The sequence below is a fragment of the Rhinolophus sinicus genome, chromosome 14 (genome assembly GCF_057876585.1).
Source record: "Rhinolophus sinicus isolate RSI-liver-muscle chromosome 14, RSI-T2T, whole genome shotgun sequence".
Classification (NCBI taxonomy): Eukaryota; Metazoa; Chordata; class Mammalia; order Chiroptera; family Rhinolophidae; genus Rhinolophus; species Rhinolophus sinicus.
The window spans coordinates 182,293,622-182,307,007 of record NC_142514.1 but is presented as its reverse complement, the minus strand read 5'-3'; the positions used below and the strand labels follow the sequence as shown (position 1 = coordinate 182,307,007).

General features: G+C 53.9%; 1 long non-coding RNA gene across 1 annotated transcript; it reads left to right on the top strand.

Moving 5' to 3' along the window:
• The first annotated feature begins 1,330 nt into the window (after positions 1 to 1,330).
• On the top strand, positions 1,331 to 4,131 carry LOC148755985 (uncharacterized). The gene is made up of 2 exons (XR_016018398.1): positions 1,331 to 1,372; positions 3,913 to 4,131. It is a non-coding gene; the product is annotated as an uncharacterized LOC148755985 (long non-coding RNA).
• The last annotated feature ends 9,255 nt before the right edge of the window (positions 4,132 to 13,386 follow it).

Below are 13,386 nucleotides of genomic sequence, written 5' to 3'. Positions count from 1 at the left end.
CGTCCTGTGTACCTGAACTGCCCTGACCACAGCCTTGACCTTGGCTGGCGCCCAGACCCCCACCTCTGCACCCAACACCTCCCAAGTCACCCCCAGGGGTCATCACACCTGCCCCACCCAGCAGGACCGGGTCCCAGCCCCTGGCCTCTAACCCAGCCACCTGCCCACCCCCATACAGCTTCCCCAGCAAGGGGGCTGCACTGGTCTCTTCGCCACCCTCCCCAGGGGCCGCCACCCTGGCCCCACTTCTGATGTGGCAGGAGCTGAGTGAAGGGGAGAGGAGGCATGGCCCTCACAGGCCACCTGGCCCAGACTATGTTTCTTGGCTCTATCCTGCAGGAGCCCAGAGTCCAGCCTTACCTGAGGCCAGGTGTGAGGGGCCAGCTGGGAGGATATGGGCCCAGAGCAAAGGGCAGGGCTGCGGGGTGCCCAGTGAGGCTTAGTCAGACATGGACCGTGTGACCTGAGGCAATGCCCTTGGTCTCTGAGCTTCAGGTCCCGCCCGATAATCCCTACAGTTTCCGAGGACCAGGGAGCTCGGTCAAGGCCCTTCCTGGAAGGCTGGGCCGTCTGGAGGCTGCTCCCACCATCCCTAGCAGAGGCTTTTCAGGTGACTGGAACCTCTGCCCTGCCATCCCAGATCCAGGTCCCTGGAGGGGGAGGGACGCTGGGGACAGCACTGTGGCTAGAAGGGGTCCTGACAGTGGCATTTGCACAGAAACTTACATGGCATCGGGAAAATGCCCGTTGTCTGCTTCCCTCCACATGCGCACAGCTTGTTTCTTGAGAACAAGGAAGAGGGGCTGCTCAGATCGTGCCCCTTCCTGCCCCACGCCCCCGTCATACTGCAGTGAGGCAGGTGGGCCCACGGGGAAACTGAGGAATAGACTTAACAAGGTCTCACCTTACTGGGGCCGTCTGCAGACTTTTCTGTGGTTAGCAAAGCACCCCCACCCCCAGCCCCTTTTGTGTCCCTGCTGTTTCCTCAGTGACAGATCTGGGCACCAAGTGAACAAGGCAGTTTTGTCCTGGTGGACCCGGGTCCTCACTGCCTGGTCACCTGGGAAAGAAGGCCGAGCAATGGGGGGCAGTGGAGTGGAGAAGGGGCCAGGAGGGCACTGGGCCGTGGAAGGCTGGGGTCTGATGTCACTGGGAGGGCCAGATGGGGGCCCAGCCTGATGCTTCCTGGAGCTGCCCTACCCTGCCCGGGCACAGTCCAGGGTTTCCTGCCCTTTGAACTGCACTGATCGATATTGACAGACGGCAGGCTAATCATTAACCGCTGCCAGGGGCTGGGCCAACGGCTCAAAAGGCGCTGGGTCCAGGGCGTCCCCACTTCCTTCTTGTGCCCCAGAGCCAGCCAGGCGTCCAGGTAAGAACCTACCCAGGCGGTCAGACACCTGCAGCCCCTCTGCCCCAGGGCACTCCTGGGCCCAGCCACCTCTGCAGGCTCCCCAGCCCTTCTGAGGAAGAAAGGAAGGGACCTAAGCAACCACTGGGTGACCCTAGCAAGTCCCTTCCAGCCCTGGGCCTCAGTTTCCACCTTGGGATGAGGCAGCTAGACCTGGTGGGCGAGGGCATTCTGTGCCGCTGCTCCTGCCAGGCCAGGCACTTGGTCTTGCCTGGGAGTCCTCGGGAGGGCCTACTGGGCTTTGGAAGGCGGGGTTGCTGTCACCAGCTCTGGTGTCCTGTCCTTCCTGGCAGAGGTCTCCTGCCCAGGGACCCCCATCCCACCTTAACTGCTTCCTGGGAAGATGCCGCTTCGGGGAGGTTGCTGGGCAGAACAGACCCCGAGGCCCTACTCTGTGACCTTGGGCAGCCTCCTTTGCATCTCTGGGCCAATTTCCACTGCCGGGAAAGGGGGAACATGGCCCAAGTCCACTCTACAAGCTCAGAGTCCCAGCTCCTCTTCCTCCCCAGAAGTCTTGGGATCTCTAAAATGTCCCCGTGGCAGGTCTGGCACTGGAACCTGTCACTGAAGCCTCGTGGGCCAGAGCCTGTCTGGGGGGATGAGAATACACTGCAGGAGAAAGGTGTGCTCCCTGGGGGCCCTGGGCCAGCTCAGGGACCCAGCCAGCAGCTCCTTCCTCTCCCCACAGCAGAGACAGACCCAAAGGTTAAAGGGAAGGTGGCTTCCCACTAGTCCACGGCAGTGTGCAGGACGGCCTCATAAGCCCTAATGTGCATACGACAAATCAGCAGTGGCTCAGAGAGGTTAAGCCACACGCTCAAGGTCACCCAGCTCCCAGGCCACCAAGGTGCTAAGTGTTCTTCCAGATGGGTGCTTGCTTACAGCCCTGTTCTTAGCATTCTGCCGGCAGGTTAGTGTATCAGCATCTTTTTAAGTGCCGTGTTCTCCCCCTTTCCCGCGACCTCTCCCTTCTCTACCCCATTTGCTGTCCCTGTCCAGTTCTCTGCCTGTCCCGCTCATCTGTTTCTCTTCTAGCCTCTTTGCTTCACTCTCACTCTCCCACTTTCTCGTCTCCCCTCCACCCCCGCCCTTCTCTCTCAGTCTCATCTCCAGGTTCTATGGGGCCATCCCCAGGAATCTGGGCATTCCAGGTTCCTGGAGACAACACAGACCCCGCGTCCCTTGCTGTCCCTCTGCCCGGTGGCTGCAGCAGGAAGGGTGGGCAAAGGGCAGAGGACGGAGGCCGCAGGAGCCAAACCTGCAACTGCAGCCTGGCTCTGATTGGGAAAGAAACGAGGAAACAAGGAACTAGGAACAGAGGGTGTGGGTGTCAGATCGGGCAAAGGCTGCCCTCGAGCTGTAATTCAGAACCACTCCCGGCTTTATGAGCAGATCTGGGGTTGAGACTGGACTTCGCCCAGAGCAGTGGGCCCTGGATGATAAGGAGACTCAATAAAAAGACCATGGATCCAGGGTCATGAAGACCCGGGGACCAGGTGGGTGGCATGGGTGCTCCGCAGACCTCTGCCCAAGGGGAGATGCCAGGTGGGCAGGACCCAGGCCTCCAAGCGGCTCCCACCCCCTGTAACAGCAACTCCATGTGGAAGTACCCACTAGTTCCAGTGGGGCTGCTGTTATCTGGGGTGGGGGCCAGTCCCCACGGAGGAGGAGAGGCAGCTACCACCCAGCAGACCGGCGGGGACTTTCGTGGCCATGCTCCCAGGCCCAGGATGGTGAAGGGTGGTGGGCTGTCGGCAGGCTGCCGAGACCGAGTGCACAGGGCTCTGACCTATGAATTGACAGCCAGTGCTCTCGTGTCCCCTCTGGCTGCCAATTCCATAGGTCACAGGTATGTTCGCCTCAATGCCAGCTGCCAGGACCTGTGGGGGAGGGCTGCGACTCCAATGGGCCCAACTGGCAATGAAGAGCTGCTACCCCAGTGCGGCACTCAAGGCGCAACAGCCTCCTGTTTCATTCCCATCTTTCCATTTCCCCTCTTGTCAGCCCAAACTGCTTTAGGTCCCCACCTATACTGACTGCGCTGCAGCATGCCTCTGTGTTTTGCCCATGCTGTTCCCTCTGCCTGGAACACCCTTCCCAGCATTTTTTGCCAGGCTCACTCTTACTAACCATTCCAAGCCCTGCCTAAGCATTTGCTGCCTCCAGGAAGCCTTTGTGAAGCCTACGATCCTAAGTGCCCACCTGGACACCCCAGCACCCTGTACTTCCCCTGAGCACTGCTCTCACCCAGAGTTTCCATCCTCCTCACCACCTGTGAGCTCAGCCCCCAGCCCAGGCCAAGCCCAGGTGTGTGCCCAATAAATGTTCGAACAGATCCTGAGCCTCTCTGTCTTGCACCCTGAGGAGGGACCACCAACATCCGGTGTGGCCAAGGGGAGCCCAAGGGCTTTGACCCAGTCTGTGCTGGAGACCCCACCACCACCCGCGGCCAGGGACCCTGAGCCAGCCTCCCCCTCTGCCCCCCTCTCCTCTCTTGCCAGTCTTCCCCCTGCAGCACAGCGCCGCCAGCTCCCTGGGCCCAGCTGTGGTGGTAAGTGAGGGTGGTAGCCTACTGACAAGACTGGCCCCACCCCTGCTCCAGCTTCCCACGGTAGCCGCACTCCTGCCTGGCTTTTGTACATTGGGCTTCTGGGAAATTTTTTATTTGAACGCAAATGTTTCTGTTGCTAAACAATAAAAATTAAAAATTTGGAAACATAGACCTAGGAATAAAGTCCAAATTGCTTAACCACAGGAAATGGTTCTTGAGCTCTTTCTGTGTGCTGGGCACTGGCTTACATGAATCACCTGGAATCATCTCGGCCACCTTGCAAGGTAACGCTTGTGAACCTGTTTGGGAGATGAGGACACAGGCTCAGAGGCGGTGAGCGTCTTGCTAAAGTCACAGAACAAGTCGGACCTTCTCTCTCTGAGGACTCTATGCAGCTGACAAGCCTCCCAGCCCCTACTCTGGTCCCTACCACACTGTCACTTGTCCCTTCCCATGAGCAGCTTTGCTCACACTGCCCTGTCAGCTCTGGATCCCTGGGAGTAGCCTCTTCTGAGACCCAGCCCAGACGCCCCTCCCTTGACTGCAGAATCTGCTCCCGCCTCTGTCCACACAGCTCTGGGCCTCGCCCAGCAGCGTCTTATCTCTTTCCAGGAGAGCTCTGTGGCTTATCTTATCCTCATGCTGGTCCTAAACTCCTGGAAGGTAAAGTCCATGACTCATTCATGCCCCCTGCCCCCACCCCCACCCCAGCATAGTAGATGTTCAAGATACACTGGCTGAATGGTAGGGACCTGAACTCTGACTCTCTTGGGGCTGTCAGGCCTCAAAGTGCTGGCTTGGGATGGAAGGGGGTGGCATCTGTCCTCCATCTGCCCCTACCTACAGAGCCTCTGACAGCTCTCAGAGGCCATGTCCCAACCTGTGGGTGAGGCCAACCCAGCTCCCTCTGACTGCCTCTTTGATCTCCACTGACCTTTTCCCAGCAGGCCCTGGGCCTGGACACATTTTGCTTAGCTCCCGCTCTTGAGACTCCTCCCCACTCACTGGCTCCCATGATGCTCTGTGACCTCCCTTAGAGCCCCCATCACATCCCATCACCAACACTTGGCTGTTCCCCACCAGCCTGTGAACCCCTGGGAGCAGCGGCCCCTGACTTTTTGTTTCCTATAGCCTCAGAGACTGGCACAGAGTAGGTGCTTAATAAATGCACGATGCACCTCACCTGAAGAAACCCGATTTATACTCTTCTTACCTTCTCTTTTGACATACATTTTGCCACAAGAATAACAATGTGTTTGAATGGCAGAGTCTGCTTCAGGCCTGAGTAATTATTGGGACATGTACCCTATCTCCTTTCTCATTTGGGAAAGGAATGAGAAATAAATAAATTTGGGGGAGAGGGGCATGGACCATATAGGAGGCCTTTCCATCTTAGGTTCCAGAATTTGTACTTGTTCTTTAGGCAACAGGAAGTCTAAGTAGGAAAGTACTAAGTAGAAAGTCTAAGTAGGAGAGTAGCCAAATGACATTCATGGGGGCACATTTGGAGATGGACTGTGGGACACTGAGTCACGTGAGGGGCCAGTGAGAGCACTGTTTTCAGAGTTTATGTGAAATTCAGTAAGTTGCTGAGAAGAGGAGTCAAGGCGAGAGAACTTGTGAGGGGTTAGAAGAGACGAAAGCGGGGTAGTTGGAGGAGGGTATGATGAGTTCGTATCGCTCTTCCTCGGACGCATGGACTAGTGAAAAAAAGCCCTTAAAACAGAACTCACTAGAATGGAGTAAGGAAAGTGATAGTATCATTTATGTCATTATGAGGCATGATGTTGAGATCGCCTATAATTTACATAACGGTTTATCAATTTTCTCAACACCATTTACCCAGTAATGTTACCTATTTCTAATGACGTAGGAGAGTATCTGCAACTGCTGTAGGTATTTCAAAGAGATGGGGGCTATTTAAGGACATTGGGCACCAATGTGTTGTTAGGGCTGCAGGGTCAAAGAGAGGAAGGTAGTGTTAGAAAATAAATAACTACATAAATAAATAAATGCACGCGGAAGGACTGACCATCTGCATGAATGAGATGCTGGGGGGAGGGGGGCATCCGACCCCTGCAGCCATCAGCACAGCAGTACCGGCAGGTAGGAGGCCCTCTGTAAACGCCAGCCATCAGTCTTCATCACCATCACCATCACCACGCATGTGAAACAACACAGTGCTGACTGAGACGATGTGCAAATTAACTGTGTCGCAACCACAACGAAAGGCCAGGTGGATGGGGGAAGGGCTGATCAGAGTTGGGCGGCCTTGATCGCGAAAGGCTCTCTGAGAGAAGTGAGTTTGAGCTCAGCTTTTGCTGAGGTGAAGCCCAGGAAGAGGTCATGAGCATTGGATGAAGAAGGAATGACAGGGACAAAGGCGCAGAAAGGGGATGGAGGCATGGGCCAGGGAGCTGCTCTTCTGCAAGCCTTACTCCGGGCGGCCACCACCAGAGGGCGCCCCAGGCCGAATCCCGAGGGAGCTCTGGGGTCCGTCCTTCCATCCTTCTCCCCTCCGCATCCTCCTCCCCAGCCTTTCCCCCAGCAGTCCCCCAGACCCGTCAGGGCCACCCGGACACTATCAGCGCCACACACAGAGGCGGGTCCTAGGCACTCAGTGTTCACCTCTCACATAGTGGGGTTCCTGGTGGGACGTTTACAGCTGTCGTGTGTATAAAACAAATGCAGAGCATATATTTGTAGAATTAGAAAATGAATTCCTGTGTAACTACCGCTCAAGAAAAAGAAAATCTCTGCATTGCAGTGCGCCCCATATGTGTCCTTCTAGGCGGACCCACCCCAGGTAAGCACAACGCTGACCTTTGTGGCAATCACTTCCTTGCCTCTCCCTGCAGTTGTCCATCCATGTACACAGCCATGTGTTCATTTTGCCTGGGTTGTTGTTATTCGTTCATTATATAAATGAGTCCTGCTGCTGCGTCCCGCTGTCTCCATCTGGTTGCTGGAACCCGTAGTTTGCTCATGTTCATTCACTGCGGACGGTGTTCTGTTGTATGAACAGAATATAGTGGATTCATCCATTTATCATAAATGGGCTTTGGTACTTGTCGTGAACGGGACGTGGCTATCAAAATAGTAGTCTCACACATTTGTGTCTTCTCACAATGTCAGACTTTATTAGAATAAAGCCATGGATCTAGTTCTACTACCTCAGTTTCCCATGGGCATTAACTGAGGCTCTGGCCAGAGGATCGTCTCCACTAATCGAGGTAGAGCGGTTTCACACAAAAGTCACACAGGTTTGCGAGCAATAGGGTTAGGTAAGGTGAACAGAGTCTTACGGTGTTCAGTGCGAGCCCCTTCGGCGCTGGGGGCCCTGGGATGCAGATCAATGGACGTCAGGTCAGGCTGATGAGATGGTCAGAAGGTGAGGCTTCAAGCGCTCCATCTGGGATGAATGCACGTGCGGCTGTCAGCTCGTGGGCTGAGGCCTGAGCGATGAGCCGTCAGACAGCTCTGATCTTATGCCCGAGACTTGGTGTGGTTCCCCCATCTGCAGTCCAATAAAGCTGTCCAGATGGTCACACTCCACTCTGGAGTTATCTGGTTAGGGTGTTCACTGGGTACACCTTTCATGGCATGCTCTGGCATGATGCCACTTTGCAACTGACATAGCTATCGGAATTATTACAGTCCATTTTATGTTCATAATTAATGCTCTATACAGTACTTCTGGGTCATGAGTCCACAAATGTAATATCGGGGCAGGCCACATAGTACCTGAGGGAAGGGTATCTTGTTCCAAGCTGTGGGGACAGAGTCCCAGAGAGCAGTTTCCAGGCTCTCGGCCTCATGTGGAAAGGTGCTGGCTCGTGTAGTAGATGGTCATCAGCTGTAACCAGTTAGCCATTAGCCACTGATATAACTGCCGTGGCTGCGTTGGTTGGTTGGTTGGCAGGCAGAAAAGAGGATGGTGGATTGCGGATCGTGTGGATCCTGTTTTCTGTGTGTGTCTTGCCTGGCTGCCAGCGCAACTGGGTGGGGGCAGGAAGGCCCCTCGTTGGGGTACTGGTGGATGTTTGCTCCCTGTGTCTCCAACCCAGCCACCAGCCAAAATACAATGGTATGACTCCCCCATCTATGGCTCCGTGGGTGTTCCTTTTTGGCCTCACCATGTCCTGTGTTCTTGTGTGGGGAGCGGGACCAGAGACCCTGCATGACACGCCGCGTGACACTAGCCTTTTACTTTTTGTTTTTGACAATTATGAAACCTTCAGAACAGTTGCAAGCAAAGTACAATGAACACTCATATACCCTTCATTCGGGTTCACCTACTTAACATTTTGCCATATTTGCGCGCGCTCTCTCTCTCTCTTCCCCTCTCTCCCTCCCTCATACACACACACATTTTTTCTGAACCATTTGAAAGTAAGTTAAGGAATATTTCAACATGTACCACCTAAGAAAAATGACATCTCTTACACAACAACACAGTTACCACTTTTAGGCATAGCGATAGTGGCGCAGTACGATCATCTGATACGCTGTCCACTTCTGGATGTCTCTGGTTGTCCCAGAAAACTGGGATCATGCCCCACATTTGACGGTCAGGTGTCTTCAGTCTTCTTTAAGCTGAGCCACCCTCAGCCTTTCTTTGTTTTTTAAGACCTTGACATTTTTGAAGAGCACAGGCCAGTTTTGTAAAATGTCTCTCAGCTTCCCTCAAATATGCCCATGATATAAAAGTTGGACAATATAGGAAATTAAACAAAAATTGCGCCAGCTCCTATGACGCAAGGATAGCCCTGTAGATATGTCCCATAACCACTCGGGTTAGCTGCCTTCCCTGTTCTGTGTACTCTGCACATTCACATTTAATTCTGCATGCTAGGTGCTGTTGGTGTCTCATTTTACAGCTTGTGTCTTTACAGTTTGTGTCCCAGACACCTTGTGTCTTGCTAAAGATGAGACAGGCTTTAGGACTTAAACCTGACTATGCACTTGCCCTTTTGCTATACTGCCTCTCAATAGTGGACGGCAGTGTGTGTGTGTGTGTGTGTGTGTGTGTGTGTGTGTGAGTGTGTGTGACTGTTGTGTGTGTGTGTGTGAGTATGTGCAAGTGTGTGTGGCTGTGTTGTGTGTGTGAGTGTGTGTGTGTGAGTGTGTGTGTGACTGTGTTGTGTGTGAGAGTGTGTGTGAGTGTGTGCGCGCACGCGCTGGCTCTCCTGACATTGGGGCTGGATAATTCTTGGTGGTGGGGACTGTCCTATGCATTGTAGGATGTTGTTAGCAGCATCCCTGGGTTCTACCCACTTGAGGCCAGCAGCAGCCCCCGCAAGTTAGGACCACCAAGAATGCCAAATGTCCCCCAGGGAGCAAAATCACCTCCAGAACCCCGTGTGTGTGTGTGTGTGTGTGTGTGTGTGTGTGTGTGTGTGTGTGTGAAGCCAGGTCACGCTATATTCAGTTTTGAAATCTGCTTTCCCAGTTAGTGGTACTCCATGATCACTTTAGTTTCCTTCCATTTTCTTCTTAACTTCTGTTGAAGGCTGCCAAGTGTTGCCAGTCAACAAAAGTGTTGATTGACAAAAGATCAAAGCCATTGCTACAGTAATCTATTGCTGTGCAACAAATTACAGGTATCCCCCACTATCAGAAAGTAGAGTGTTCCTGGGAAACCTTTGGTAAGTCGAAATGGCATAAAGCAAAGAAGCAATTGCCATTCACTTATATGAAAAAAATTTTGAGTGGTCCCAGACCCCTGGGCTCCAGAAGCCTCTGTGGGTGCCAGGAGCCTGGCTTGGAGGTGACACAGTGTCAGGGCTGCTCGGGATCTCTGCTTCCAAATCTCAATGAGAAGAAGCCGGAGGCCTAGGCGTGTAGAGTGCCTTCCTCAAAGCCTGAATGAGAAGCTGAGCCTTGGGAATATTAACACTGCTCTTTCCGTACTGGAACCATTTAAAGTCACAGGGTGGGAGCTGGAGGCAAAGCAGAGGAAGAGGGTTTCTAGAGCCTCTTTCTCAGGTATAGCCTGGGGTGAACTCTGCCCTCAAGCCAGAGCCCCACACCTCATTCCACCCCACCCTGCTTAGCTGCCTGGGGGCCCAGCCTGCATTTTACTGGGGTGCTGTGTAACCTCTCAGTGCTTGGCAGAGCTGAGCCAAAGGCCTCCAACCATTTTGATGGAAACTGTATGTCAAGCTGGAGGTAGGGCCCCCACTGCAGGGCTTCCAAACACCTGTCTGTCTCTGGGGCCCATCTTGCAGGGGCTGCTGGAGCAGCAGCTGTGCTGAGTGGAGGGTGCAGTGTTCAACCCAAACTCCCTGCAGAATGCAGGCACCGTCCCAACCGTGCTGTGGACACATTGCATTTGGGGACAGGAAGTGGTTTATCACTTGGTACATGAGGATTCTGTCTTCTACAGTGATACCACCATGGGTCCCTTGGCACAGGCTTGGGGGTCCCCTTGCTCTACACTGATGGAAATGGCGGGTATAACCCTGTGATCCCATGATGACGGCAACCTGAGGGTACATGACGTGCTGTGGATGTTGCTGCCTGAGTGACCAGGGTCTTAGCTGAACCTGTGTGCGTGCAGCCACTTGACCTCCTTATGTCCCCTCCAGGCAGGTGCGTCTGCTCTAGTTGCCTCTCCCTCCCATGGCCTCTATCCCCTTTTCCCCCATGGCTGGGACACAGTCTGAGCCTCACGGGCTGGGGGCTGGAGAGTAATTCTGGCCCCGACCATGTGTCACACTCAGCGTTCAGGGCACAGAGCCCACCCCATCCTCTGGCACAGCCTTCACATCCACACCTCAGGGAGGGTCAGACATTGTACCCAAGGCCTCGTCCACTGCTGCCTCTTCGGGAGACGGGAGAGAGGCCTTGTGGAGAGGACCCCCTTCTGGCTGGCGCTGGAGACCCTGGATTGCCAAGGAACCAGCCTCCCGAGTTCTTCACCTTGTTTTGGCCAAACTGATCTGTTGGCCATATCTGTTCCTGTGACTACAAGACCCAAAAGCTGCACTGATGTGCACATTTTCTCAGTGGACAGAATGAACCACTCTTCATCCCAGGGACAAACCTATGTTTTGGGCTTTTTCCAGCCTGATTCTCCTGCCATATTTGGAGAGAAACTGTGGGGTTTTTTTGAAGTTGTTTTTAGGGGCTTTGTAGACACTTCTCTAGACCAGGACATCATGGGACTGCTCTGCGAGAAAGCAGGTGGCCCCTTTCCGGTTGCTGAGTGCAGTCTCAGGGAGACCTAGGGGCACCTCAGGGCGGGGGTTTTTGTGGGTGTGTTTGTGAATTTGAAAGAAGAAAACACTGGGAGTGAGGCATCTCAGAGAAAAAGGAAATATCTGAACCTTTCCTCAGTTTTTTCCAGGAATCCAGGAAAACACATACAGAAAGTGAAACGGAGAAACCAAAAGTGAAACGGTTCTTCACATGTCACAAAACTTTCCCATTAAATGGAAGTTACCGGTATGTTACTCAAAAAAGAAAAAAACCAGAAGGACATTTTCCCAGTCTGGGGAAATACTAAATAAGGAAGCTGCCCAGGACCTGGGTGCAAAGTCTGTGAAATTGGGGAAACTAATTTCCACCCACTTGAGCCTCATGAAAGAACCCCTCTTCCAGTCCTTTGAGCTCCTTGGAGAAAGCCAAGCGGCCATACAGAAACAACAGGGTTCATTTATAAATAACCTAGGAACATTCTGTTATTTTCAATTTTATAGGGTTGGCTTTTCCTAGCACACAGGGCTCTGGGGAGATGTGCACACCATGGTGGGTCAGTGTGAGTGTTGCCGGGGACCCAGCTCCTTAAAGCCTTATTCAGGCCACTGAACAACCACCTCTTTCAGGATCCTCAGCCCCGGGCCCTTCCCTGGAACAGCTCAGAAGTTGCATCTCCGGGGTGGACCCCTTAAAGCGTCATGTAGGAGGCAAGACCTTTGGCTTTAAGGCTGGCCCAGGAAGTCTGGACTGGGCCCGCCTGAGGCTTCTGGTCATCAGCTGGCATCCAGCCTGTGGTGACACCCTGCCTAGGAGTCTCAGTATTCTCTTTTGAGAAGAATGCCCAAAAAAAGAGTCTCATGGCTTTTCACATTTTACTGTGGTTGATGAAAAGAATGCTAATACAAATAAAAGGAGTAACTCCGGGACCTAAGACTGCAGGCAGTGCTCTCCAATGCTTAGAGAGGGAGAGGCAGTCAATTTAACATTATTCCCTCAGAAGGCACTGAGGCCTGACCCTACATGGGGTGGGCAACCAAACCTCCCATATTGCCCCCTCTGGCTCCCAATTGACTCAGCTCCCCTAATATTCTGCCTGTTCTGAGTTCCTGCCTCTGTCCGCTTAGCCTGCCAGCCTGCTTTCTTCCCTGATATAGGCACCCAGCCCTTCAGGTTCCCACATCTCCCAGAAGCCAGAAAGTTGGACGTGAGGGCTTCTAGTGCCCAGCTACATTTCAGATCTGTCCAGGAGCCTCCCGAGACCCCCTCTGGCACTTTGGTGTCCTGTACTGGTTACATAACAATCACAGTCTCCAAAGCTCTGACATCACCCACTGAAGATTCTCACCAGCCTAGACAGCCCAGTGGACTTCCACTTGTGGCCAGGGACCATGGCAGGGGAATGAGCCTAGTGGAACTGCCTGGAACTGGTAAGCGGGGTGGGGGTTTGGGGTCACAGGTCAGCATGAAAAACTGGTAACTGGTGGTGACCCTGAGAGAAAAGCGGAAGTATTTGGGTTTTTTAATTTCCCCTAAGTTCCCACAAAATTTCACTGTTGCTTCATGTTTCCCCTCCTCCTCACATAGGTAATTTCCAATTTCACTTCCTCAAGACTCATGCGGCCAGGCGGCCTCAACTTCCTCTTTACCCTCTCCCACTCTCCCCCAACTTGCAGTCTTTTTGAGGAGGCCGTCTCTTCTCCCACCACGTCCTATTCGCCCTCTACTGCTTGGGTCCATCTCCAAATTCCCAGCCCTTTTGGCCTGAGGGGAGCTCAACTCTTACTGGTCAGATTTTCCCCATTGGCTTCCTCTCCCTCCTCACTTTTCTTTACCCAGTTACCACTCCTTCTCGGAAGTTCAGCTTCCTCTCTCTCTTTCTTGCCTCCCCTTCTCCCAAAGCAAAGATGCGGGGATGAGAGGGCGTGGCAGGGCAGCAGGCGCGAGGAGGCGAGGAAGAGCAGAGCAGACGGGAGACGCGCGGCCCCAGGGGTCCTCCAAACTTTCCGGGGGTTGAGCCCGTGGGAGGAAGAGGACCGTTCTTGGGGGAACTGCGGGTGGGGCGTGTAGTCAGAAAACTGGAGTGTCTAACTGGGCGTCTCGCGGACACTGGAAGGCACACTAGCGCCGGGACCTCCTCGCGCCCGGCTGCCGCTTCGCGTCTTCCCAACCGCAGCACTTCCGCGAGCCGGCACCCTAAAGGCGAGGCGAAACAAGGGTGGTT